The sequence below is a fragment of the Triturus cristatus genome, chromosome 1_2 (assembly GCF_964204655.1).
Source record: "Triturus cristatus chromosome 1_2, aTriCri1.1, whole genome shotgun sequence".
Classification (NCBI taxonomy): Eukaryota; Metazoa; Chordata; class Amphibia; order Caudata; family Salamandridae; genus Triturus; species Triturus cristatus.
The window spans coordinates 90,349,647-90,376,630 of NC_140580.1; the positions used below are offsets into that span (position 1 = coordinate 90,349,647).

Genomic DNA, 26,984 nt, shown 5'->3' on the forward strand with positions numbered 1-26,984 from the left:
GTTGATGGCCTTCTCCAGGACTTTGGCTGAGAATGGGAGCAGTGAGATGGGACAGTAGTTCTGGAGCTTGCTGGGGTATGCCGAAAGTTTCTTGAGGAGGGGTCTGACCTCCACATGTTTCCAGGCAACGGAAAAGGTGGCTGTACTTATCGAGGCGTGGAGGATGGTGGTGAGTTGGCAGCTGATCTCATCTCTTCCAAGGTTGAAAAGTTGGTGGGAGCAAGGATCGGTGGGTGCTCCAGAGTGGATGGAGTTCATAAGAGCGGTTGTGTTCGGTGTGTACTGAGTTGTTGTCATGCGATGAGTGGGTGGCCAGTCGAACGCTGGGGAGGAGGTTGGAAGATTGGGGGGGCCTCCTTTTTTGCAGCTTTGATCTGTCGGTGGTAGTCATTGAGGACATAAAAATACAATGATATTTACATAAACATAAACCTCGTTTTTTTAACTCCCCTTTTAGAACTTATGGAAACTTGAGGTATGAGGCAGCATAGAAATACAGGCTGATATTGTCTTTGTCGGCAGAGGTGTGAGAGAAATTTCCAGGCATTTATCTGAGGCCCAAGCGACATCGCTTCACACAACACCGTTATTACTGTTACATTTAGCTGGGTCCAAGTAAAATAGTCTTGACAACATGCTTTTCTCAGAACTCCACGATTTCAGCGCATTCCACTTCCCCAGAGCCCGAGGTGACAGCGCACCAGGGCCGAGTGCGGAGCCGGAAGCTTCCGTTCCAGGTAGGTGGGAAGGAGTGAAAGATTGAAGGAAAGAGGCCATCAATCGGGGGGAGATGTCAAAAATGTGCGCAGCTCGACTCGAGACACGCAGTATTTCAAGCAGGGGAGCCAGTCTGCCCCGCCACCAAGGTCTGCTTATAATATCCGGCCTCGTTGCAAACACTTCTGGCGGTGGGTCTCGGAGAAGAGGGCGGCGCGCGCCGCAGACTCGTCAAGAAAGCGACCGAGTGGGGCTCTCGTGACTCCGACAGGCCTGTAGGGCTGTGGTAAGGTCAGTCTAGTTTTCTAGTACAAGCCACATGCATTTCTGAAAGGCCGGCTCGGCAGGAATCAGACATACGAGGCGAGTGCTTTTGACAGGGCAGTGAGGTTGGCATGCACTCAATCTCATGGCAGGCAATAGAACACATCGCTACACTTCCAGGTGGGAAGGCGCTTCTGAAGAGCTGGTGGGGTTGGGGCAGAACTAGTGGTGCATTAATTAGGCCGTGATGTCACTGCTTCTGAAAAGGCCTTAGGACTACGGCAGCCGGTCATGTGTCAGGCTGAAGGTGCTTTGAAAAGGCTGGTAGGGCCCGCATAGAGTCAGTCACTGGTCTGAAAATGCGTTGCAGTTTATAGTCACATAATGTAATGGGCAAAAAAGCATGCATGGATCGATCACTCTATCAAATGTCATTGCTTTTGATTAGAAGTATTTCATTCTACAACTGGCCCGGAGGCACAAATAATGACAGGCTTCATGGGGGTGAGCCAGTGCTATCCCTCCAGGGCTGCAATTAGTCTCTTAGGGAGGTGCAGCATTAAAGGGGTTCTGCGAGTGTGATCACCATAGGGGCCAAAATGCTCCTGTCACCATAGTTATTCTATCGCTTTGTAACATTTGTATAGCGCTTCCATGCCCCGAAGTATTTCGTGGTGGTGGGGTCTGTGACGTGTATGGCTGGCAAAGTGTGAGAGTTTATGGGGTGGTCTGTGTGTGTGGGCAGAATGTTGACGTCATGCTGGGGAGTCAGTAGTGTACCCCAGTCATGCTGGGGAGTCAGTTGTGTGCCCCGATCATGCTGCCCTGAGCTTGTGGCTCGGCTGGAGCCTGGAGAGAGGCCGGGCCGGGGATGTAGGAGAGGCAGAGGCGCGTGTGCTTAAAGTTATAAGGCGTTTTATAGGAAATGTTCATTCCAAACGCCCTTTTGGCTTGGGGACTCCAGTCGAGATTCCTGGGGTGTTTCCCAAAGTAGAAGTTGGTGAGGTACCTCAACGGGTTCAGCAGCAAATGCTGGCTTGATAGCTCTGTGTGCACTGCAGATTGCCCAAGCATTTCAACGGGGCTCAGAACACCTTTCATCTTTCTGAGATCGAAACTAGCATCTCAGCTTTAGGTAATAATAACAACGGTTACTGAACCACCCAGAAAATGTTCACTTCCTGGTGTGCGCTTCTACGCGGTTAATACGACTATCATGGAACAAAATGACAGAAAGAGACAACACAAGTAAAGGCCATCTTCCCATCTTCCTCCAAGTGCACTGCTGCAGACCCTGGCCCTGCCTGACACATTCCTCGCAGCCCCGAAGAAATGCTCTGTTTATGTTGCAGAAACAATTAAAGGCCTTTCGTGGCCTGCTCGCTGCGCACCACCCCGCCTGTAACAGGAGAGGCATTTTTATTCGCTGCCAGCACTTCCGGGTGCCATGCACACTGGGCCTTTATGGGATGCATACAATGGCCCCTTTACACGGGCCTTCAGCTCAGAATAACAATACATTGTTTATACAGCGCACGGCACCTCGGTTACATGCCTGGGTTCATGCTTATACAAGGGGCACAGAGAACCCCTCCCCCCGAGCTGGGCCTGCAATATTTCCGAAGCCCTAGGGGGCCCGGAATATATATTGTACAGTGGAGCTGTGATATACAACGAACCCGCACACCCAAAACCACTAACGCCTATCCTGCACGCCAGGCCTCTGCCATACCCACGCCTTAAACATCGTAAATCCCAGGACCGCAGGCCACCCAGTGGGCGACTATCCCGCTCCCGCCCAGACCCCCCCCCCCCCCGCTGTATGCTGTGCGGGCCTCTGTCCTACTCCTTTATTTTACTTTTTATTTATTTATTTTATGCGTTTTTATATAGCGCGGACTGTACCCGAAGGTGTCAGAGCGCTTCACAATAGGAACAGTAATGATACATGAGGAGAAAATTACAAGTGAGCATGTTACAAAAGAAAACGTTATGTTACATGAGGCAATAGTGACAATTGTGCATGGATCAAGAGCAAACAGAATACAAGAGGTAGCAAACGATACGTTACAAGAGGAAAAAGTGACATGTGTGCATGCTACAAAAGCGTGCAAAGTACAAGAAGAGGTATAATACGGCAATAAATGGCAGACACTCAAAACACAAGAACAAACGTTACGTTACATGAGGCAATGGTGGCAATTGTGCATGTATCAAAAGCAAACAAAATACAAAAGGTAGCAAACGATAGTTACAAGAGGAAAACCTTAGCCTCACCTCACCTCAACCTCACCTTAGCCCCCCTCCCCCTCCCCCAAGACTGTATGGTGTACGGAGCCCTGTGTCCTACTGCGCACCCTAGCCCCCCCCCCCCCCCCCCAGGAGTGTATGCTGTACGGAGTCCACTGTACTACTCCGCGCCCTAGACCCCCAGGACTGTATGCTGTGCGGGCAGTAGCGGTCCGTGGAGGGAGTTCGGTGGGGCAGTGAGGCGGGGCGGGGGAGGGGCAGAGTGGGGAAATGTAAACACCGGAGTATGGATGAACGGAGGTAAGTACACATTTACATAAATAAAACGAATTTCGTTGCGCGCGCTGCATCGCATTTTGCGATGCAGCGCGTGCAAAGGAATTTGTTTTATTTATTTAAATGTGTACTTACCTCCGTTCATCCATATTCCGGTGTTTACATTTCCCCACTCTGCCCCTCCCCCGCCCCGCCTCACTGCCCCACCGAACTCCCTCCACGGACCGCTACTGTGTGTGGGCCTCTGTCCTTCTCCTCACCTTAGCCCCCCTCCCCGTCCCCAAGACTGTATGGTGTACGGAGCCCTGTGTCCTACTGCGTGCCCTATTCCCCCCCCCAGGAGTGTATGCCGTACGGAGCCCTCTGTACTACTCTGCGCCCTAGACCCCCAGGACTGTATGGTAGGCCCCTGTCCTACTCCGCACCCTAGCCCACCCCCCCAGGACAGAGTGTATGCTGTACGGTGAGCCTCTGTCTTACTCCACGCCCTACCAATCCCTGCTTACAAGTACTGTATGGTGTACATTGGGCCTCTCTGTGACACTCCAGACCCGACTCCCCCTCCTCTTCTCTGATGATCTTCAGAGGGTCTCAGTCACTCCCATTATGTTCACTCTATGTTAGACATGTTCGTCCTTTTTCTCTCCACCTCTCCTGCATCTGTATATCTTACACCTCACCGCTCTCCTCTTCAGCACCCTCTCCCTCTCTCCAGATTACACGTCCTTGCATCTCCTTCACGTAACCACCCCTACACACCCACTCATCTGTAAGCACGCCACTGTCTTTTGTTTTCGTCTTGACAATATTTTGGCAACTGCAAACCTCCCTCATACACAATTGCACAGAATCACACTTGCAACTGGAATACGTGATCACTGCTCTGTGCCCTCTGAAGAGAGGCCAAGGATTGGATGAGCATGGGTTCTAAACACCTTTGTGACCCACTGACAGACACTGTGAGAGAGTCGCCCTGCTGCAGCCAGAGCTCCAAGGCTCTCGGTCATGGCCCTTATGCACACCCGGAGGCGTTACATTCTCCCTCAGTTCATAGTATGCGCTTTACAAGAGTAATATGCAAAGATGCAGCAACACAACATCCTGGAAACAGCTAACACTCTTAGGGAATGGAAGATTAAGAGAACGTGAAATGTAAACAGGAACAAAATCCCTGACGTGGATGAGTTTAATGATTTTTACACGCACTGTACAGAAATCGATCAGTGTTTTTGTCAGTAAAATTGAGGACACTGACATAGGTACCCGTTGGGGCCAGTTTCAAAGCCCGCTTTAAGGGTCATATCAACAAGGGCTTTATCTCTGCTTTTTTGGCTTTAAAAGCCAAAAAAGCAGAGATAAAACTAGCGCCCTATCAACAACAGGGTGCTAACACGCAAATTTGCATGTGAGCACCCTTTTACTCTACGCTTCCCCTTGCATCTCTAATGAGATGCAAAGGGGGCGTTCCAGAGTAAAATAATAGGAGAAATGTCGCTAAGCGACATTTCTCCTATTATCAAGAATGTCGCTAACCCTGTTAGAGACAAAAAAAGCAGCGCTAACCGCGGTTAACGCTGCTTTTTTACGTCTGCTAATTTTCAGACTTAGCCATGATATCCTATGGAAGGAGGATATCATGGCTAAGTTTGCCTGTCCCTATCAACAAGGTAACGTGTGATTATCGCTGGGTTTCCAGCGATAATCTCACGTTAGCCTGTTAGCGTGTAGATTTTTATCGCTATTGAGATAAGCGTTGCTAATAGCACGCTATCTCAGCGATAAAAATTCACGCTAGCCGGCGATAATCATCCTCACGCTAAGAGCGCTGAGCGATAATTATCGCCGGTTGTTGTTGATATGCCCCTTAATTACTGGCGGATCTGAGACATGGGTGGACACTTCCCGCTTCAAGCCCTGCCATAGCGCCTGTATGGGTCGGTATTATAGTCTATGCGACCGACTCCCGGCCCGAGGGCTCTCTGCTTTTCAGCGTCTCTCTGTTCCACTCCAGGCCCCAGCCTCTCCCCCTCAGGACTCCTTTGGCCCTGTGCCCGTTACACGCTCTGGGGCTCCTGCAGGACTCTGAGCTGTTCAGTGGGCCACTGTATACCGGAGAGTGACCGGACGCCAAACATCGCATTTTAAAAGCTTATAAACCCATGCAAGCGCACATAATCGTCCAGAACCCTTTCCGAGTCAGGGAAGCCATACAGCCTCTTTCTTCACTTTCCTCATTCGGAAATGCATATGTTCGGAAGCTAGTGTTACGAATGAAATGATGCAAGGAGCGAATATCGAATTTTCTCCTGAGGCTGCAATAGGCGTGTGGCCAGAACCACATCATAAATTCGATTGTTGTTACCAAGAAAACCATCACTACAATTTTTTTTTACCAAGAAGCCGTTACAATTTATTTCATGTTTCTCACCAGTGCTCCTTTTTATCGTGAACGTCGACTCACCAAAACGCACGGGGAAGCTGAAGTGACCTCACACCTCAATGACCTAACAGGAAGTGCATCATATAATCTTTGACCCTAAAACCTAGGAAATGATGCCACAAGATCTTAATTCTGATGATATCATATTAATTGACATCACTGATGCCTAGTGTATACTCCAAAGGGAATTCTACTGCTAAATCAAAGGGAGATAAACAAACAAGCATTGAAAATGCAACAGGTCCCGCCTTTGATTAAGTTAAAGCCATTTGCTTTGCTAATGGTATTGTATTCTAGCTTTGCATTATTTAGTGTATATCTGTGATATGTTGTAGTTGTATGTAGTTAGAATTGTTTTGTTAGCTGTGTAGTAGTTTCAAGCATAGCGTTAGTAGGGAAAGAGCAGTGTTTCAGATTTGGGAGGTGAATGAAAAGAAAAATAGTATGTGTTAATTTTGTATAGTGAGGATTACAATAGCATGAGGCAGATGAAAGGGGCAAGGGGAGAGCAAATATATGCACATATCACAAATATACCCTAAATAATGCAAAGCTAGAATACAATACCATTAGCAAAGCAAAAGGCTTTAACTTAATCAAAGGCGAGACCTATTGCATTTTCAATACTTGTTATGTGAGGCGTTGCATTATTTTAAGATTATCAAGGGGTGATCAGGTTTGACCAGAATTCAGCTCATGCAATGGGAAGATCTTGTTTTCCTGGGAAGTAAACCAATTTTAGTTCTGCTGAGGAGAGCTATTGAAGTGGGGATGTATGTGTGAAAGATCCAATCACTGTTGCTATTGTCGATGGGAACCAGCGATCTTATTTCAGTTGTTGAGGAGGATTGAAAGGAAAGTCTTTTCCGCTGGTGTGCTTTTTCTCTCAGAGTTGGAGGCAGCTATGGGAGCTTTGAGGGAAAGTGAAACCTTCTCCGACGTGTACGGACTGGCTCTAAATTTTGGTGCTTGTGAATTTAAAGGTCTTCCAGAGACAGTTGTGATGGCGATAGAAGGAATTTTGAGAGATTATGAAGCTTTGCCTAAGCTTACTTCCACAGAAAAACAGGCGGAATTTCAATATTTCCATTTCTATCTACTTTGAGGGTGAATCTTATCCGTTTTAGTCCTCTTCTAGTAATTCTGCTTTTGTGGGGGGTTTTCGGTATTCAATTTTTTTAGAGGACGACTCTTTAACTTAGGTTTTTATTGGGGTTGGCTATATTTCAGGTCCAACATTCGATCAGATTTCCTTATCCTTTAGGGGTGGTTGTTTTTTATCTTTAAAAAGAGAAATGCAGACTAGCGGTTTAGTTTAAGTGGTTTTGAAGACTAATATGAGATCTGTAGCTCTTTGGAAAACAGCTTACGCTGAGAGAAAATAGTACCCGAGTTGTTAGCATCTTCCTTATTTTTAAACTTTATGCATGCTTTTCATGCTTGCGTGGCCTATGACCTTCTTAGTATTCAATTCTTATCTCGAGTAATAATTTTCCTCACTGTAAGGCTTTATATGAATTAGGCCCAGTTTCCTCCATGTTCTTTGCAGTGGCAGCTGCTAGGGGGGTGGGGTAGTAAAAAGAGAAAATATGACTTGCCTGTTGGTCACCGGCTGCTGCCTCGCCTCCATCCTCCTTCTTTTCCTGGCAGCTCCCAGACTTCTCTAAGCCAATCCCAGCGCTGCTGTCACCAGCATGTCAGCAGCCTGCCTGTTTGGCTGGTCAGGCAGTGCCTGGGACAGTTCTCCACCTGACTGTGCAACACAGCCAGGCGGAGAAATGCTAAGTGTGCATGATGGTTTGTCTGGTCAAATCATCATGTGCACTTACATAATGCCCACCACTCCTCCTCCCCTCTGCTGACGAGAAGCCAGCCCCGCCCAGCCGTAAGCTGGCTCTATACCAAAAAATAAATTGATAATAATGTTGCGTTATTTTATTTTTCCTTTGCACTGCTCAAAGAGCAGTGGGGCGGCGCACCTCTGCCTTTGCGGAGGAACTGCCGTTGGCTCTTTGGGGATGAAGAAAACACTTTATGCGAAGTAAGAGAGTTTAGAGTTGCTGTTTAAATTTCCAGAATATCATCTGAGTTAAAAGTACTTTTTTTCGAAGAGAAGCATCATTGACTGAAGGATTCTTTTAAGAGCATCAGAAAAATGCATGTAGTCTGCGGGGAGGGTGAGAAGAGTTTTTAAATGAGAGTCAGGCATGAGAAGTCTTCTGTTCAAACTGGTCCCTCACTCAGTACTATTAAAGAGTTTTAAGGTTTCTTTCAAAGACACATTTTTCTTTCCAAAAGTAAGTGAGCTGTGTTGATTTAGGGAAAACATTGGGGATAGTGGGAGTCCATCTAGTGAGCCAATATGCATGAATTTGTATTCCTTCCTTTAATACGGAGGGCCACTGGTTGTCTCTTTACTTGAATGAATCGTTTTTGAGCTTTTTAACAATCATAGTTGGGGAAATACTTGTTCGCACAGACAGAATTCTTTTTTACAAATGGGAAACGGTCTGCATGCAAACTTACCTCAGCCCTCTGTGCCCGTGGTCACGACACCACCCACAGGAATTAGTTGCTAATGTAGAGGTACAGCTACAGCATTAAGGCAGACACAGGACCTTGGAGAACAGTTGCAGGATGACAATAATTCTAGAGTTGTGGGAGTCCAGCCTTTGCAGTCCTTGGGTGAGCTCCAGTGACGGTTCACAGCATCTGCTCGCTTCTACACTGGGTGTCCTGAGCCACGGGCCCAGGTTGTCCTGCCAACCCCCGCAGCTTCAAGAGGGAAGGCTGGGTCACAACTTAAGTGACTCAGCAGTCTCAGGATTAGGTGGAAGCACAGGTAGGTGAGTATGCAAAATTGCACAACGCCGCAAGCTGACCCTGCCTAGGGCTGACCATAAGTGGGGTAATCCGCAGGACAGGTCTTCTCTGCTTCATTTGATTCTTGGTAGCGAGAGCAAGCATCCGGACATTACGAGGACGGCAGAACAGATGGGAGGACAGGAACCAGAGACCTCTCCTTTCGCCAGCGGCCTGCTGATGGATGGGGTTAGACTTTGACATCCGACACCGGCAGCCCTTTTAAACAAGTGCGGTGAAAGTGGTTAGGCCGGAGCAGCTTCGGGACAGCTTTCATGTTAAAGCAAAACAAATGCAGCGTCCCGCGAGTGGTGCGAGCGTGTCCGTGTCTGAATGCGTACGCGTGCACATGTTTTGTCCGTCTCTGAAGACCTAACAAGCCTGCGAGCAAAAGAGACGCCATGCGGTGCGCGTGCACATCTGCTGTCCGGCCCCAAGCTGACATCGCCAGAGAAGAGGCGGCGTGCGCGTGCACATCAGCTGTCCAGGCGTGCAAATGTCCTGTCCCCCTTTGCCCACCAAACCAACGACTATCGGTCTCGCCAAGGCGAGGAGCGCATGCGCTGCGTCGCTAGGCGAGACCTAAAAATGGACAAAAAGTGGTAATAAAAAACACTGGTACTAATTTGTAGGGTTTATTTATAGGGACTATTCGTAGGGACGATCATTTGCATGTGAACGATTTTGTTGCCTTGATTTATTCCTTTTAATTGATAATAAGGGCCTGATTACGATGGCAGACAGACATCTGTCCATCCGCCATCGTCCCGGGAATGGGGACCGTCCGCCTATAAGGCGGCAGTCCCACATATGCAATTACAATGTGGCCAAAAGGCATTTTTTCTATTGTGGCAGGTACTGCTGGCTGCAGCACCCACCACAATGGAAAGAAAAGGCAGGTTTTGCTTTTCCCTGCACTATGTGGCAGGCACCACATGGTGCCTGTCACATGGTGCAGGGAAATGTAGGGGGACACCATAGGTGCCCCCCAAGTGCAAAAACAAACTGCCCCTGCACAAAAGGGGCCCACAACAGGCCCCAAAGGCCATCCCCGCCAGCCTTTCCATGGCAGGTGAACCGCCATGGAAAGGCTGATGGGGAGCTAGCATCGTAATCTGACTGGCGGTGCCTGTTAGGCTCCGTCGGCATGCATTACATGCTGAGGGCCTCCGCAGCCCCGGCGGGCTCAAGGAGCCCGTCGGATATGTGGCGGTCGGTGTTTCCGACCGCCATGGTACCGCCCGCCATTACAATATGGCTAGCGAAAACGGCCTCACGATGGCGGTGAACCTGCCACTGACAGCCTGTCAGTACCGGGTTCACCGTCATTGTAATGAGCCCCTAAGTTCTAATTTATCATCAGTTTCAAGGAACTAACACAAATGCGGAACACAGAGTTGAGAGTTCTGTTCAAAAACATATTTTTCAAAAGTTTTTACACATTTTAAAAATGTGTATTATTTATTTGTACAATGTTATTTTGTATTATATAGAGAATGCATTCCACTACTGAACAAGGCTGTTGATCTTTCCATCGAGCCATTACTCCGCACTGAATATTCAGGTTTTGCTGCCATGGAACCTGGGCAAGAATAGCCACCAGGCCTGAATCTTGATGGTCCACACTTTGTGGCAACACTTGACCTGGTAGCCCTGCAACAGGTGTATGCACTTACGTGCATCTGCCATCCTACTGCTGATGATTTCTACTTGGGGTAAGAACAATTTCGTGCATTCTTTTGTTCACTTAAGTTTCATTTGTAAAAAAACACAATAGAGCGATTGCAAGCAACCAAATGCAGCTGATCACGGGCAAACACACTTTCCCAGTCAATGTATTTCTGTGCATAGATTTGAAACGCATTTTTATTCCAAAATATTACTACAATGTTTTCAATTTCAGCGTTGAGAAATGTACATTTATCCAAAGCACGCTAGTGGGAAATAAAGCTTATGTGTTCTCTATATCGCTCTGGGTTTTGAAAGTGTGTATTTCACTTGACATGCACAGTGTGCAGCAGGAGCAAGGGACAACTTAAAATGTCATCTCCCAATGGGATCTGCAGGAGGTAACTAGTGTTCAACAGATCATTTTCCCCTTCTGTGCTTGGTACTGTTTTTGCCACCTCTGAAGCCAGGGGTCGCAAAAGCAGTGCTAGGGATTACAGGGGCAATGCAAGCGACTCCTAAACGACATCCAAGCTTTTTATATGGCAAACCCTACTCTGTCGGTCACACCTCACTCTTCCCCGCCATTAAAACACTGGTGTTTTTCATTTACTTTGTTAAATATTCACACTGCGCCCATTTTGTGGTGCATCCACGTCCTTCCTTCTTTCTACGCAGCGGAAGGATTTCCCTGTCTTGGGAAAATAGATCCGAATGTGATGGGAAATTCTTAGCTGAGAGAAGTCTAGCTTTAACAATGCTATCAACCTCCAGCAAGGGTTCAAAAAAGTCCAAGATTTTGACTTTCTTATCATAAAGGTCAATGTTCAAAAATCCAGTAAGAGGTAGAGAGGGGACTTTGTTGAATACAGTGTTCTAGGCACTGGCTATCAAAGCTTCAACCTTTCCTGGTTGAACATCAGCTAAATGGAGGTCATTTAAGGCATGATGGATCCCGCTAATCATAGAGTTTATCACTTTGGACTGGCAGGCCATGCAGATGGGAGAGAAGCTGAGTGTCACCATTGTATATTCAAAAAGGCATGCCGCAGCGGTTACAGTGGAGGAACAAAGGTTGTTAGTTGATATGTAATAGAGGAGGCAGCAGAAAACAACCATGGATGACCCTATAACGAAGGGAGGTAGAGCAGATGAAAACACGTCTAGCAGAATACGCAGGGTTCTATGAGATCAGAAAGGCAGATGCTAACCTACGGCATGGTCAAGCATGTGGTCACCTGATATTAGCTAACCCCTACCAACTCCTCCTCTTCTCATTGTCAGCTGCTCTGGACCGAGCTCTATGTCTTTGAACTCCTGTCTGGCTCAAGTAGCCTCGTGGATGAATAGCAACTTGCTGAAACTGAATGGTGAAAAAACGGAGGTGCCGATCCTTGGAAAGAACCAGAGTCTCTGGGGACCACAGCACTGGCCAGCAGCACTGGGTGATGCCCCTACCCCACTTCCAAAGTCAAGAACTTAGGCTTCCTGTTAGATAGTAAGCTCTCCATGAAGCGGCAGATGGCAAAAGTATCTGGAACCTGCTTTGCCACTTTGAAATGGCTACGGAAATTCATCTGGATCCTCCCCATATCTGCCCAAAGAAATGTCGTCCAGGCTTTTATTCAATCTTGCTTGGACTATGGCAACATCCTTTACCTAGGGGCTGGTAAAGCCTCCATGATACGCATGCAGGGGGTGCAGAATGTGACTGCAAGGCTGATCCATTGCGTAAACATGCCTCCATTTTATCCCTTCACTGTGAACTTCATCAGCCAGGGGTTGAAAAGTGCGTTCAATTCAAGGCTCTGTGCTATGTCTAGAAGGCAAGGGCAAGGATTGCCCACCACCACATCAATGGTCTGATTAAGCTGCATCAGCCAACATGCTATTTTTGTTCCAGCAACCTCTCTCTGTGTACTATTCCTTAGATCAAATTTACTCGCATGGGAGGTCGCTCTTTTACATTCCTCGGCCCTAAGCTTTGGAACGCTATGCCAGAATACCTGCGATCTTCCACATTGCTGCCCACTTTTCGCAGACATGGCTGTTTTGAATCACCTGAGCTGTGAGAAAATCTTCTGATGCTAAAAGTGTCAGGAAACCCTGTGTGGGTAACTCTTCACGCTATATAAGCATTTTTAACATAACATAGCATAACTCCAAATCTCATAAATTCAGCCTTTTGCCCATCCGACCACATTAGTATCCTTCGGTTTCCAATTTGAACTTCTTCAGAAAACGTGTCAGAAGAACCACAAACCATCAAATACCCCACTGGCTCCTTTGCCATACAGTACCAGTTCAGCATTCACACGCTCCATGCAATAAACCTGTTTGGTCATCGTCCTCGGCGAGCTTCTCTCCATCTGATATACCAGACGCTGCTGTATGCTTCAGTCCTCTTTTTCAACTGGTCCCACTCAGAAGCCCAATTATGGTCCAAGGTCTTGGAGGTGATCATCTTGAAGGTGACACTCATCTCTTTATACAAGCATGAATTGTTGAAGACATGAAGATACTGGTCACATGTCTAAGCTCCACCTTGGGTGGGAGATCCTCCAATAGGCTATGTTTTAATAGTACAAAATGATGTTGCTAATATTACCCAAGAAACAAAGCTACTTGCTATTAAAGCTCTCTTCAGAGACTGTTTTCATTTTTCCATCCCCCTGAAATAAGATCATCAGCATTGTTGAATCACTTACCCAGGCCGGTTTCAGCACCCTAAAGCTAGCCAGCGCCTAAACTGTTTTCTCTATCAGACCACTTTGGAAACAAACATATGATATCTTGCACTTACAAGATAGACCACGCAATATTGTCTTCCAAAATTTTAAACGTATAGGTCTTCATACACTGCAACTAATGCCAAGTCCAGCAACCAGTGTGGTTGCCTGTCCAGTGCTTTGCAACCAAGTATACCAATACTCCATCAACCACAGAGGTGCCCTTCTACACCAAATTCAAATATCTTTTCATCATCCACAGGGCTATCCACACTGGAAAAGCAGCCTGCAATGTCGATGAAATACCTCCTAGATCAAGAACCCCCCCTAAATATTCTCCACAAATGCATAACTCCCGTTCTCCAGCTGTTTGACTGCCCAGAAACACGTTTCTGAAAGTCCAACCCAGCACTGTATCTTCCTTTAATGACACCGCCTGGCCACCATGAACCTACTAAAATCCTGACAACCCCCCTCTTCTCCACAGTCTTCATCCTAATTGAACACCGCATCAAAACTCACTGATAACATTTCCATCCCCTCATGTCTTCCAAAATTTTAAACGTATAGGTCTTCATACACTGCAACTAATGCCAAGTCCAGCAACCAGTGTGGTTGCCTGTCCAGTGCTTTGCAACCAAGTATACCAATACTCCATCAACCACAGAGGTGCCCTTCTACACCAAATTCAAATATCTTTTCATCATCCACAGGGCTATCCACACTGGAAAAGCAGCCTGCAATGTCGATGAAATACCTCCTAGATCAAGAACCCCCCCTAAATATTCTCCACAAATGCATAACTCCCGTTCTCCAGCTGTTTGACTGCCCAGAAACACGTTTCTGAAAGTCCAACCCAGCACTGTATCTTCCTTTAATGACACCGCCTGGCCACCATGAACCTACTAAAATCCTGACAACCCCCCTCTTCTCCACAGTCTTCATCCTAATTGAACACCGCATCAAAACTCACTGATAACATTTCCATCCCCTCATGTCTTCCAAAATTTTAAACGTACAGGTCTTCATACACTGCAACTAATGCCAAGTCCAGCAACCAGTGTGGTTGCCTGTCCAGTGCTTTGCAACCAAGTATACCAATACTCCATCAACCACAGAGGTGCCCTTCTACACCAAATTCAAATATCTTTTCATCATCCACAGGGCTATCCACACTGGAAAAGCAGCCTGCAATGTCGATGAAATACCTCCTAGATCAAGAACCCCCCCTAAATATTCTCCACAAATGCACAACTCCCGTTCTCCAGCTGTTTGACTGCCCAGAAACACGTTTCTGAAAGTCCAACCCAGCACTGTATCTTCCTTTAATGACACCGCCTGGCCACCATGAACCTACTAAAATCCTGACAACCCCCCTCTTCTCCACAGTCTTCATCCTAATTGAACACCGCATCAAAACTCACTGATAACATTTCCATCCCCTCATGCCATTGTGCCCCATTAATACCATGGAACATATGAAGCATAACATGCATGCTGAGCTCTTCTTTCCTCATTGTTAATGGACATACTAGTTATTCTATTTACCCCACAATGCACAACCCACAGTGCCTATGCACACCCTACAATCCAACTCAGCTACCTGCACATAGCCACACAACCTACAACCCACACTACCTACAACACACACATGCTTTCTGCATGTATAGAAATCCTTTCTCCATTTTCCTCATCCACCTAGTGAATTCCAGTGACACCTCCAAATGTTATATACTTTTCTATTTACGCCACCAAATACATTATTATGTACATTAACTGTTTGACTGAGAGGTAAATAGGTACCGAGATGGCATTGTCTCCTGCATCATATATGGGCATATTCCCCTGCCCAACTTACCGACTGCAAGTGTATCTGATATCCTAACGTTTATTTTGGCCCTGGGGTCACACTAATCTAGTGTATGTGCAGAGGTCTATGTTTGACTCTAACTATGCTCAGTCCATGACTTGTCCTATGATTTGGAGCGGCACAAAAAGCATGCCTTACAGTAATACTAACCCTGTCGTGTGTGTAATGCATAAACCGGTGGTGGAAGCATACAATGCTTTGAGGTTGATAGAGTGATGGGATGCTAAATCCGTGAGAGAGTGGTAACTATCCTTCTCTTGTAGAGGTCCCCAGTAATGTGAATAGCCAGAAACATGCAAACATCCTGCATGCGTGCCAAGTAGTATGCCTGTGGCAGGCCTGCAGTAGTAGGACTTTGTGTGTGCATGAGTCTGACTACTCAATAATCCCCTCTTTGTTCCAGTCCAAGTTCTTCATGACCAGCAAAGGCAGCGCTCCACAGAGTACTCAAAGGACTGCTGAGTGACCAGGGAAGGTGTCGGCTTCACAGCCGGTCTTCCAGACGTGAGGGGACATCACCTAAAGTCTGCACTTTCTGTTGGAGATGCTGATGGTCTGCCTAATGCCTAAAAAGCTGACTACCTGCTGAGAAATAGAAGGAGTCGACAGGGCTCTGGAGGAGCAAAGACTGTCCATGAGAAGAAGTCCAGAATGTTCCAGGCCTGAGGAACACCCAGAAAAAGTGCACTACATGAGAGAGAAAAGATAGGTATGACCCATGCTATAGAAGGTCTCCCAGCCACTCAAGGCACTTCTAAGAACTGTAAAAGACTATGTACATTCATACACAGGCCCAAAGTGGACTTCATCTATCTTGACAGTGCATAGGCCCGGGTCGGGCTGCAAGTGTCTTGCTGTTCGCATCAGTCCAGTTGGGGTTGCAACTACTAAGGTGTTCTCATCGGCCTACTAAGAGCTGCAGCAGAAGGATCTCTACCCTGTACACTGGACTGATTTATATATTATGGAGTATTGCTGTGATATAAAAAAGCTATTTATTTCTTTTTAGAAAGACAAGGACTGGCTTGGATATTACAATTATTGTGTCTGCTGGTTGACTATTGAGTTCTAATCATCTGCCCCCCCCATCGCCCCCAACAACCATGATCTCCTTCAAAAGCTGGTGGCTGCTCGCCCTCCCTACTCTGAGAGCCCTGTGTGGGAAGTGTTACACTTGACCTAGTTTGCAGAACCATATGAGGAAATTCCCCGGGACAGAACTAGCACACATCCTCGATCACCTCATTTGGGGCCAATCATCCTCTGTCTGTCCTCTGGCCCTTCAATAAGGGTCTGACTATATGTGCTGGTACAAACTGATGTTCTTGAATGGATGACTGCACACTGTCACAGTTGAGTCATTTACACCTGCAAGTGGCCTGATGTTAGATTTGGCCTTATGAATGCCTTTTTGTGGAAATCTCATGGCAAATCCTTTTGTAAACAGAATGAGACTATGAGAATAAGGACCCTACATTGCTATGTAGTGTTTCTAGCTTTGGGCTTGGTTGAGAAAGAGAGGTAGGGCAGGCAAGTGTTTTCCTTCAGGAACAGAGTTCCCCTTTTTCACCACGCTAAATGCTCATCTGATCATTTCACCGGGGTACTGTTTGAGAGAAATACTGTCTTTACAGAATGTTTTGGTTGCCTAACAGTAAGAACGTTCAGCATATTTCTTATCAAGCCATCCTGTGCACAGCATATGGGCATAACCTGCACCGGCTGCTCCACAGGGTTAGATATGGCTGTTGCTCTGAGTGCTTTGATGCTTGTATGTTTGTGCACGTATAACTGATTAATATTGTTAAAACAGATTTGTTAATGGGTGCTGGTCTGTGTGCATGCACTCTCATATATTTTGTCCTTCAGGATGCTTAGACAGTGGAAATGCAGCACCCATTGGCTTTGCCAATGCTTGTTTGTCCTTGGAAGCTATTGATTGGCAGATTCTCGAGTTTACCTTGGCTGAATCACAGGCCACTCAACAGTCATCTACCACTACTATTTGTATCTTATTATTATTGATCTGTAGCTGATTATGTTGTCAGATGGGATGTGACCACATCTATAAACCATTCCCTGAAAATTGGGATTGGTGCCAGGAAAACCATCATCGAGGAGCTCAACATCCAGTCCTGGCCTGTTCAAGTTGGATATCACTAAGCCTATTTTAAGAAAAAACCCTCAGAATATCTCCATCACTGGAACCACTGCTTCCAAGTTCTCTTTTAAAGAGTAATCTTCATGGTGAGCAAAGAGTTCATCATGAAGAGCAGATTTCTGCATTCATGTCTGGCTGTGTTTGGCTTACCTGTGGTAATGCTAAGCCCCAGCAGCAGGGATGAGCAGCGTGTGTGATTGGAGTCTGCATTAATTTGTCAGTAATACCACTTGCGGCGTTTCAGCAAAGGCCAGTGTCAGTTAAGCCTTCGTGGGCGGGATAGTGAGGTTTGGGATTATGATAAGGGTTATGATGAAATAGATTCGTTGCATCATTCGATGAGTATCAGGAGATAAAAGGATGAATTTGAGTTTGATGATATAAGTGATACAAGGTGGTAATATTAGCAGTTTGGTGCAATAATGGGAAGAGCTTTGGGTGAGAAGTTATAATGGGTTGGGTTGATATAGCGCTTTAAGTAATGTTCTGCCATCTTTGGCGTCTGGAACTGGATAGGGTTGTAGCGATAAAGGGATGAGCCGGGGAAGATAACGGATTAGTTTGCAAATATTATAGACCGGTTTTATTGTGTAAAGAGTTTGGGACAATCATGGTCTGAGCTTGACGTGGCCATGGAATGGGTTTGTAAAGACAGTGCGAAGATTTGAAGAGGCAAATGGAAATTGTTAGTTTGTTAACAGAATGATATCAGGAAGGCAATGAGATTACTTTGGTGTTGTTCTGACAATGGTTTGGGATTGGGTGACAAACGCCTGGCCTTACATGCCCCAGAGGAGAATCCCTCAGATAATTTTGAGTGGTACGCTTCCCCCATAACCTTCTCCCATCATAGGGCAAACTTTCCCAAGTGCAAGTAAATCTGGAAAGGTCATAGAAATAAATGTCTGGGATTGGAGGGAATGCACAAGCTTGGTGCAAGCTATCCTTGCATCTGAAACTGGCCTCTTCCATTGCTTCTTTAGAAAAGGGCTAACGCAACATGTGGTCACTGATGAATAGTGAGATATTCTACATACGGTCCCCTAGTTTATCACTGCTAGCCTTGCTGCATTTTTCACAATCTTAATGACCGGTGTCTAGTAGAAAATAATTGAATGCTTTATGAATGTAACCACCCTCTTCAACACTCTCTGGGACAGGATGCATGGCCTGTCAGGGGGTCAGACACCATAGTAGCCTGTTAATGGAAGGAAAGAGAATCCAAGGGAGCGGGGTGAGGCTGTTTAACAATCGAAGAAGCCTGTCAGATGGACACTGGGACAAGCTATGGTGACCAAGCTCCATGTCTACGTCACTTCTGTTGCAGTCTGCCCTTACATGGGAACATTACAGACTTTGCTCTGGACTGGCCACAGCTAAGATGATCAGGTCTAATGCATGAATCTCACCTGACCGAGGTAGTACAGAAGGCCTTTAGAAGGGCCAACTTCAAGCAAATGAAATTAGCTAGAAAAAGCTTCAAACGGATTGGTGAGAGCAGTTGGGCACAGATCCTCACAGAGAGCACCCACAGAATTACCAAAAGGGGGCTTGGACTAGGTGGTGTTTAAGGAAAACATGAGAGGAATGGGGGCCCATGATCAACAATCAGACTACTCTGCATACTGCGATCAGTGGCCTTTAAACCATTATATACTTGAGCGTCTTAAACACGTTCAGCCAAAATCAGTCTTTCTTTGGCAGAGGGGACTCCATACTTGCAAAAAGATGATAGTGGACATCAAAGAGGTCTTCTTCTACATTCTCATACACAGCAAACATCAAAGATACCTCAGGTTTAGGATCGGCTGGCACCAATAGCAGTTCAATGTTCTGTCCTTCAGACAGCAGTTGGCCCCCAGGGTGGTCACAAAATGCCTAGTGGCAGTGGTGGCTCGTCCTTGAATGGCAGGGGATCCACAAGGATGCACGCGGACGACGGGCTGACATAGACACAATCTTAGGAGGAGACCCAGGATAGTGTCCTCAGATGCATCAAACTGGCCAAGGTTTAAAGGCTACCCGTGAACTTCAAAGGAAGATCTTCCTCGATGCGCGTCTGTATTTAACGTCCTGCATGATACAATGAGGCTGCACGCTGTACTGGACATGCTGCAGAGGTGAGAAAATCAGCCAGGGATGGTCAGACAGTTCATATCCTTCTGCAGGTCTGCAGCCGAAGGATGTGAGTCCTGCAGGTGAGCTTAACTGGTATCCGACACTGGTGGATGTTTATTAGCAGGGTGTTGTTCATGTACAATATAATGGATCCACCTTCCAATCTCATCCAGGGGTCGTGGCTCTTAAAGATGCTTCCCTGGATGGATGGGGCGCACATGGACTTACAACCTAAGTATTGTAGTAGAAATCAGAGCAAGCTGCACATGAATACGCTGGCATTGAGGGCGGCCTAAGTGTGTATTTAAAGCATTCAAGGCTCACAATGATCTATTCAAAGCGTTGCGTCTACAATACTGAAAAATAACATACAAGAGGGCAGGGTAGGGGTCTCAAAGCAAACCCTACAGGACGGTGCCACAACGATTGTATGATGTCACCAGAGATGTTATTTGAGCTGTCATCAGTAATGTCATCAGTGATATCATTTAACATGTCATGAGTGATGTAATATGTGAGGTCCTAGCACTGCATGGCGGGGGCACAAGGTGTGGTTAGCTCACTAGAATCTAACTGATGCATTTCAGTGTTTTTGTTTAAAGTTTGTTGTTATGTATTACAAGACCTAACTATAGCATCACTTTAATCGTTGTTTTTTTTCAATTAGTTTCTAAAATTAAATTCAGTAATTTCTAAAATCTTAGTCTTACCTAATTATAACTTCATTTTATTGTGTTTTTACAGTGATATATCTATATATTCCAAGTACATGTTTGAACTTTATACATGTCTATGTAAAACAACAGGTGCTCGGCCCAAATGACAGATTATATCGCACATGCAAGAAATATGCATAAATTACACTGCATTCAGAATTGCAAAATTCCATTCAAGGGCTTGGCCCCCACTGCATTCTCCACTCGTTTTTGTATACCTATATTGCTTTAATTTTTGGCTAGGTCACATCATTATACTTCTTTCCAAAGTAAAGGACCTGCCTGTCCAGTGGCACATGTGAGGTGACCAATCAGTAAAAACGAAGCTGATCCGAGAAGCTCTCTTCCTCCAGACAACCTTTATACATCTAGCTGTAACAACCTTTTTTCCTGGTTGAATACAGCCTTCCACAGGATTGGCCCCTCCAAACCATACAGCTCAATACAAAGTGTAAGAATGAATGCCTGTACTTTAACCAGAAACTGGCTGTTCGTAAAATAAATGTAAGAATGTAAGGCAGCAAAACAGACACGTCTGAGGGCAAAATGAGATCTAGGGGCATATGCACAAGCCCCTATCGCCACCACAACGCCACTTTTATCGACGTTGTGGTGGCGATATGGGCTGCACCTTATTTACAAGGCAGCATTAAGCCACTTAATGCGGCTTAACGTTGCCTTGTAAATAAGGGCCCCTTTCACGCTATGGTTAGCGTGAAAGGGGTGGGCAGTGGATGCTGTGGTGGGCGTTCCACCGCAACGCCCATTCATTTTGATGCTGCCCCCTATGAAGAAGGGTGGGGTACATAGGAGGCAGCGCCAGGTAAAACCTCGTCTTAAGTTGGCGAAACGAGGAGAAATGCATTATTTAGCCTCGTTTTTGCTTTTCCACGTGTGCTGCCTTGTGCTCCCTGTCAGCCCCGCCCAGCCTCTCTAAAATCCACATGTAGTTGCTGGGTCTTCAACACGGGTGGGTCTGCTTGATTAAGAAAGTAAATTGAAATGCACTGTTCTTCGTCTCTGGCTGGAGCAGAACGCCCGTGAGTGCGAAAAAACAGGAAACACAATGTTGTGTGCTTGCTGTTCACACATAAAATATTCAAATTATTGTTAGTGGCACTGCCACCTTCCAGACTAAAACGCTCCAGGAGGAGAACTGACTGTGACTCTGCGCCCACTTGAAACACTTGGGGGCATATTATCAAGCACTGCGTTAAAATTATCGCCGCTTTAGCGGCAAAAAACTGCAGCTAAAGCGGCGATAATGGGCTTGATAATATGCCCTGGAGAATTCCAATAGAAGCCCATGTTGACACCAGAACATGGGCTTCTATGGGAATTCTCAAGGGCATATTATCAAGCCCATTATCGCCGCTTTAGCGGCAGTTTTCTGCCGCTAAAGCGGCGATAATTTTAACGCCGTTTCTTGATAATATGCCCCGTAGAACTGCTAGAAACCTCTGCTGCAGTCCTGTCTAGGTTGATTCCAAAACTTCCAAGGGCCGTCTCGTGACGTCGTGACACAGCAAAGGAGGCCGGTAAACCATATGAAGCATGTGGATTACCATAGACAACATCACCGATCTGTCTGTGTCAGTATGATATACATTTAACCACTGCGCGCCAGGTTATGAAATCAGTGGCTTATAATGTGAGCAGAGCAAAACAAAATCAGCAAGCCACAGATCGACCCGTTTTAGAAACGTCATCGCAAAAGTGTCAGCGTTGAAGTGGCTGATGGGAAAGTTTGTCTGCACTTGACGAGGTCATGATCAGCCCTGACATCCGCACGTGCTCGGGCCTCATTGGGTGGAGCGTCGGCTGCTTCAGAGGCCTGTACATGTTTATTGAGCAGGCTGGGGTGCTCCTGGCAGAGGCATATTGGGACCTGAAAGGATCCGGCCAGCCGCTGTCGAGGCCAGAGTGTGGCATCGGCAGAATAAGGTAAGGCTATGGCTATTCCATATTATTAATAAGGTGTTCTGCGTTCCGCAGCTGCTTGATGACTGGCTCTGCAATGACCGTATTACTGCCACCACTACCTTACATTGAGGATATCACCACGAGAAGTTGCTTTGGGGTCTGGAAAGCCATCCTCCAGCCTAAGGATGAGCTTGCAGAGTTAGCAAAAGGCCAAACTAACGAAAGCATGCATGGCTTTACTTTTAACTGTTCAAACCTTCAAATATAAACCGTGCAATTGCAGATAAGCGTGTTTAAGTGCATGAAATCAAAATGAAACCAAGAATAGAATACTGTAGCTATAGGGTCTATTGGTGGTTTTCCATTCAACTATTTGTTGGCCTTGAAGTGTATAACAGTTATTTAGGCTGACATGAATTTTATGCGCTCTCAGCAAGTTCTGAATTGTAGGCAACAGACCATAGCAAATACAAAATAAAACTACAAATCCCAGAATGCAGTAAGGGGTTGGCTACAAGAGCACGGCTGGCTAAAGTTCTAATTCATAATGATGACAAAAGAGTTATCACCTTTCTGGCATATCAGACACGATGCTGAAGCAAACGCACCAGTCAAAAGTTTCAATTTCTTTCAGTGGCAGAAGTGGGGCATGACCGGTGCAACCATCTGAAAGTAAAAGCAAACTTTACAGAAGCAGGACAATGCATTTGATGTTTGGAGGTCCATATATTTTCTTTTCCAAAAGTTATTTTAAGTAAACTGAGAATATGCATATTACAAATTCCTTTGACGATGCGGGATGTCATTCAATCAGAATCCTTATTTTTAACACAGTGTGAGTGTGGCCATCAGATAGCTGCCATGTGCAGTGAGGTGAAAACTGTCTGCCAGTCCTAGCTTTACAGCTAACAGCACTGTACATTCTGGGGCCTGTATTTGTCACCTTACTCACTGACTTATTGGCTGACATATCGGGCCAGTGCTATTTGGATTGCTGTATTAAATGCCTGAAGTCAAAGCACAGTGATGTATTGCAGCGGCACGGTCACGTGATCATGTTCTTTATTATCAACAATGACGGTAAATGTGTTTCTTAAGCATCTTAATGCAGCTCCTAACTGCCAAGCAAACAAATGCAAGCACTCAGCCATTTCTACAGTTTATACTCGGTGTGTGTGCAGAATGGCACGCGGCATAGCTGCTGGTTTCTATAGTGTTTCTCAACGGCAATGAAATGTCACACACAAGCACCCTGAGCTGAAGAATTGTCACACATTAGTGGAGAAGTGTGGCTCAATGGTTAGAGCGGCAGACCCTGATGCAGAGGTCTGGCCCGGGACCAGGGTTCAATTCCCGCCCTGTGGGTCTTGGCAGGTCTTGGGCTCATAATTCCTTGGACCTGATTTCTCGCCTTGGTGCCTATTCTAATCATGGGTCCCACGCTGCAACTCTAGGCAATAGCTTGCTTAATCTCCACAACGGCCCCAACAGCGCTGGGATGCCTGGCTTCACCCTGGGGATGCCCAGGAGTGGACATTTCACAGGGAAAAGCCAGGAAGGGTTCCCAAGCGGTATGAGTACAGTGCCGGGAAACCCCGAAATGGGGTAGCTGTGTGCTATGCAAGTACAAACACACACACACACATTAGCAATATGAAACCTTAGGAGCTATGTTGCGCCGGCTCACCAGGCTTGCAAAGAAGTGCCTGAGACTGAGTGAGGGTACAATCTCCTGGGTGCACGTGCTATGCTATGCTTTAAAATTTGCTTTTTAGGCTAGCACATGGTCATGAAGGATCAGATTGATGAGATAATCTTCTGAGCAGCTGCAGTGACTGCCTCCCCTCTGTTACTGAGAACTGCAGTCATGCAGTCTGTCTCTGGTTAGTGCCCCTCCATTTCTGGTGCTTTGGAGCAGTTTTGAGATCTTCTTAGAGTTTCTCGTTGCTCAAATAGGCGTCATTTCTGATTTCTATACGTTTCTCTCATCTTCAATGCTTGATTTTGCTTGCGAGAAAGTGTCACTCATAGTCGTTGAAATGTCACTCATAATTACACTGACATTATGAAAATATCACACATAGCAATCTGAAACCTTGGCAGCTATGCCTTTGAAGCTCCCCTGCCATAGATGGCTCTTCCTGACCTGGGGGAGGTGTGAACACCTCTGCCCAGGAAAGGCTTTGTTTCTGGTCCCAGGGGGCGAAAGCTCCTACCCCAGGGATCCAGAAACATGTCTCATAGTGGCAGGCTGGTGTTTACCAGCTAGGGAACTCGTTTTTCAGGGGTCATCTCTAAGATGAGTCCTCATGCAACTGTACCCTCTCCAGTGGTATAGTACACCCAGCTAGAGGGGTGTCTTACCTATACCATAGGCAGTGGGTTGCAGGCATGGCACACAAGTATGTGTGCCATGTCAACTCTCCACTTTTCTCCGCACCACAGCACACAGCCTACACTGGCAGTGTCTGTGTGTTAAGGTAGAGGACCTCTAAGGGTGGCACGATATGTGCTGCAGCCCTTAGACGCCTTCCCTGGTCACAGTGCCCTTGGTACCCATGGTACCTTTTATAATGGACTTACATGTGGCTAGAGAGGTGCCAATTGTGAGTACCAATCTACAGTTTTAGGGAAAAACATAGGTCCTGGGAACCTGATTGGCACATCATGTCACAGTAAATCAGAAATTTGACAACAAGTGGACTTCAAACACATCCATCAGTTTCATCATGGAGTGTGCCACTTTGACCCTCACGGAATTTTGTTTCCAATATAGAACATAGTTATACCAACAAACTCAGGGTACCTTTGCCCCCAGTATACTTTGCCTGTACTTGTCACACTTTGAAGAACAACACTCTATAACACAACTAACCCGTATGATTCCAATATCCTCCTATGGCCCAGGTTTATAGATGATATCCTTATTTTCTGGAGCGGAGATATAAAAACTTGTGAAACTTTCTGCACATGGGTCAATGCTCTTGACTCGTATTTGAAATTCTCAAAACCCATCACAGATAAGGAACTACCATTCCTGGATCTGGTGATAAAGAAAAAGGACAATGAGATAATAACCAATACATACAAAAAGCCAACAGACAGAAAAAATCTGCTACTTTACAGCAGCCACCATCTGAAAGCTTTATGTGACAATTTGCCATATGGACAGTTTGTACGTATACGACACAACTGTAACACAGTTAAGGATTTTGACACACAAACACTAGTGGAAAATGTAGAGATCAGCCAATACCCTAAGCACCATAAAAAAACAAGCCCACAAACGTGTACAAAATTGCAATAGGGAGACAATACTAGAACCAAGGATAAGGCAGCAAGAAGATATCCTCACTGGTGTCACTGCCTTCACATCACAATTCAACCAGATATGTAAGATTATCAATAAACATTGGCCAATCTTAAAAACAAGACAATTGTCCCTCCCACCACCAAGATTTGCATTCAAACGTACAAAAAACTTGAAGGACATGGTAATACACACGTCCACGAGAGATGAATGTGTCAGAGCAAAGACCATTGTGGGACCTTCCCCCTGTGGTAGGTCATTTTCCTTGTGCATCATGTGTAGCTTGTGCCTCCACGATCACGAGTAGAGAGGTACAGCTTAGGACAGACTGGGTATGGACACTAAAAGTACACACAAACTGCAATACAAAAAATGGTGTCTGTCTAATCACCTGTCCATGTAAAAAACAGTATGTGGTAATGACTAAACACCCCATTAAATTAAGAATCAACGAATACTGCAGCACAATCCGCTGCAAAATTTCAAACACAAAAATGAGTATAAATTTCCTGATTGAGGGTCACACACCAGATGACCTACGCTGGATTATACTAGAAGCAAATCCGAAAATAAATAAGCAAGCACTGTTCTGAAAAGAACAACATTGGATTTTCCGCCTCTCCTCCAATACCATTTTTCTGAATGATGACATACCGTGGCATGAGATATAGATATTTCATAATAGGTTAGACCAACTTAGACCTGATAGGGAGATCACCAAACACTGTGACGCAAACCTTGGTAATCAAGGTACCCCCTCACCAACACCTCACAATAAACTATTATCGGTTGTTATGGTGAATACATCTCACAAAGCTAGCAATACATTGTATTGGGGAGACCACTCATTGTTCCAAGAGCGGTATCAGCTGCTCCTCAACAGCTGGACGGAACAAAACAAAAAACTCTTATTGGTCGCCCCTCCTTTTTACATAATTTTTATTATGGATGACAGAGCGCTCAAAAGATAGAGACATTAAAAAAACTCCATAGATGCCGTTCTCTTGAACACCTCAGTAATGATAAGCCAAAATGTCACCGAACTAACCACACAGCCATCAAACAAACAACCTTGCTCGAAGACCATCAGAAACGGTTCCCAATTTTAATCACCGGTGGGTACTACTTAGACTTTCACACTGTGATCATGGTTCACACACCTCCATTTTTGTAATGGTTAGAAATAAAAAAAATTAGCTCACACATACAGATTGACAATAGGCTTTATCACAGTGATAAGATGGCCGCCACTTTGACTTGCAATTGCCACCCAAAGAATAAACAAGCATTGGAAATGCAATAGGTCGCGCATTTGTTTAAGTTTGAGCTTTTGGCTTTGCTAATGGTACAGTATTTTAGCCATGCAAAATGCTTCACACGCACAGACATGCATGCGTGACCATTGATACATCATCTACTGAACACCTTATGTTTTTTTCCCAATGTAATTTTTTAACATTCCTTTCTCGTGGACGACTGAAGTACAGTATCTGGATGAACACAGCCTGATGACTGAGTGCAAGCCTCAACTCATTTCAGACTAAACATAGGCGCCTGCAGACTGAGGCCCAGGAGAATCCTACACCCACAAAAAAATGAACAATTGATGGACGGCAACACCTTCTAAAGTGCGGGTGCCCCGATTGCTTCAAAAGTAAAGAAATAGAAAACAGCATTTTT

The 26,984-nt window shown here is 45.8% G+C and overlaps 1 long non-coding RNA gene across 1 annotated transcript; it reads left to right on the forward strand.

Moving 5' to 3' along the window:
* Nucleotides 1-914: 914 nt before the first annotated feature.
* Nucleotides 915-19,891, forward strand: LOC146866873 (uncharacterized). The gene is made up of 3 exons (XR_014965942.1): nt 915-1,008; nt 10,303-10,524; nt 15,480-19,891. It is a non-coding gene; the product is annotated as an uncharacterized LOC146866873 (long non-coding RNA).
* The last annotated feature ends 7,093 nt before the right edge of the window (nt 19,892-26,984 follow it).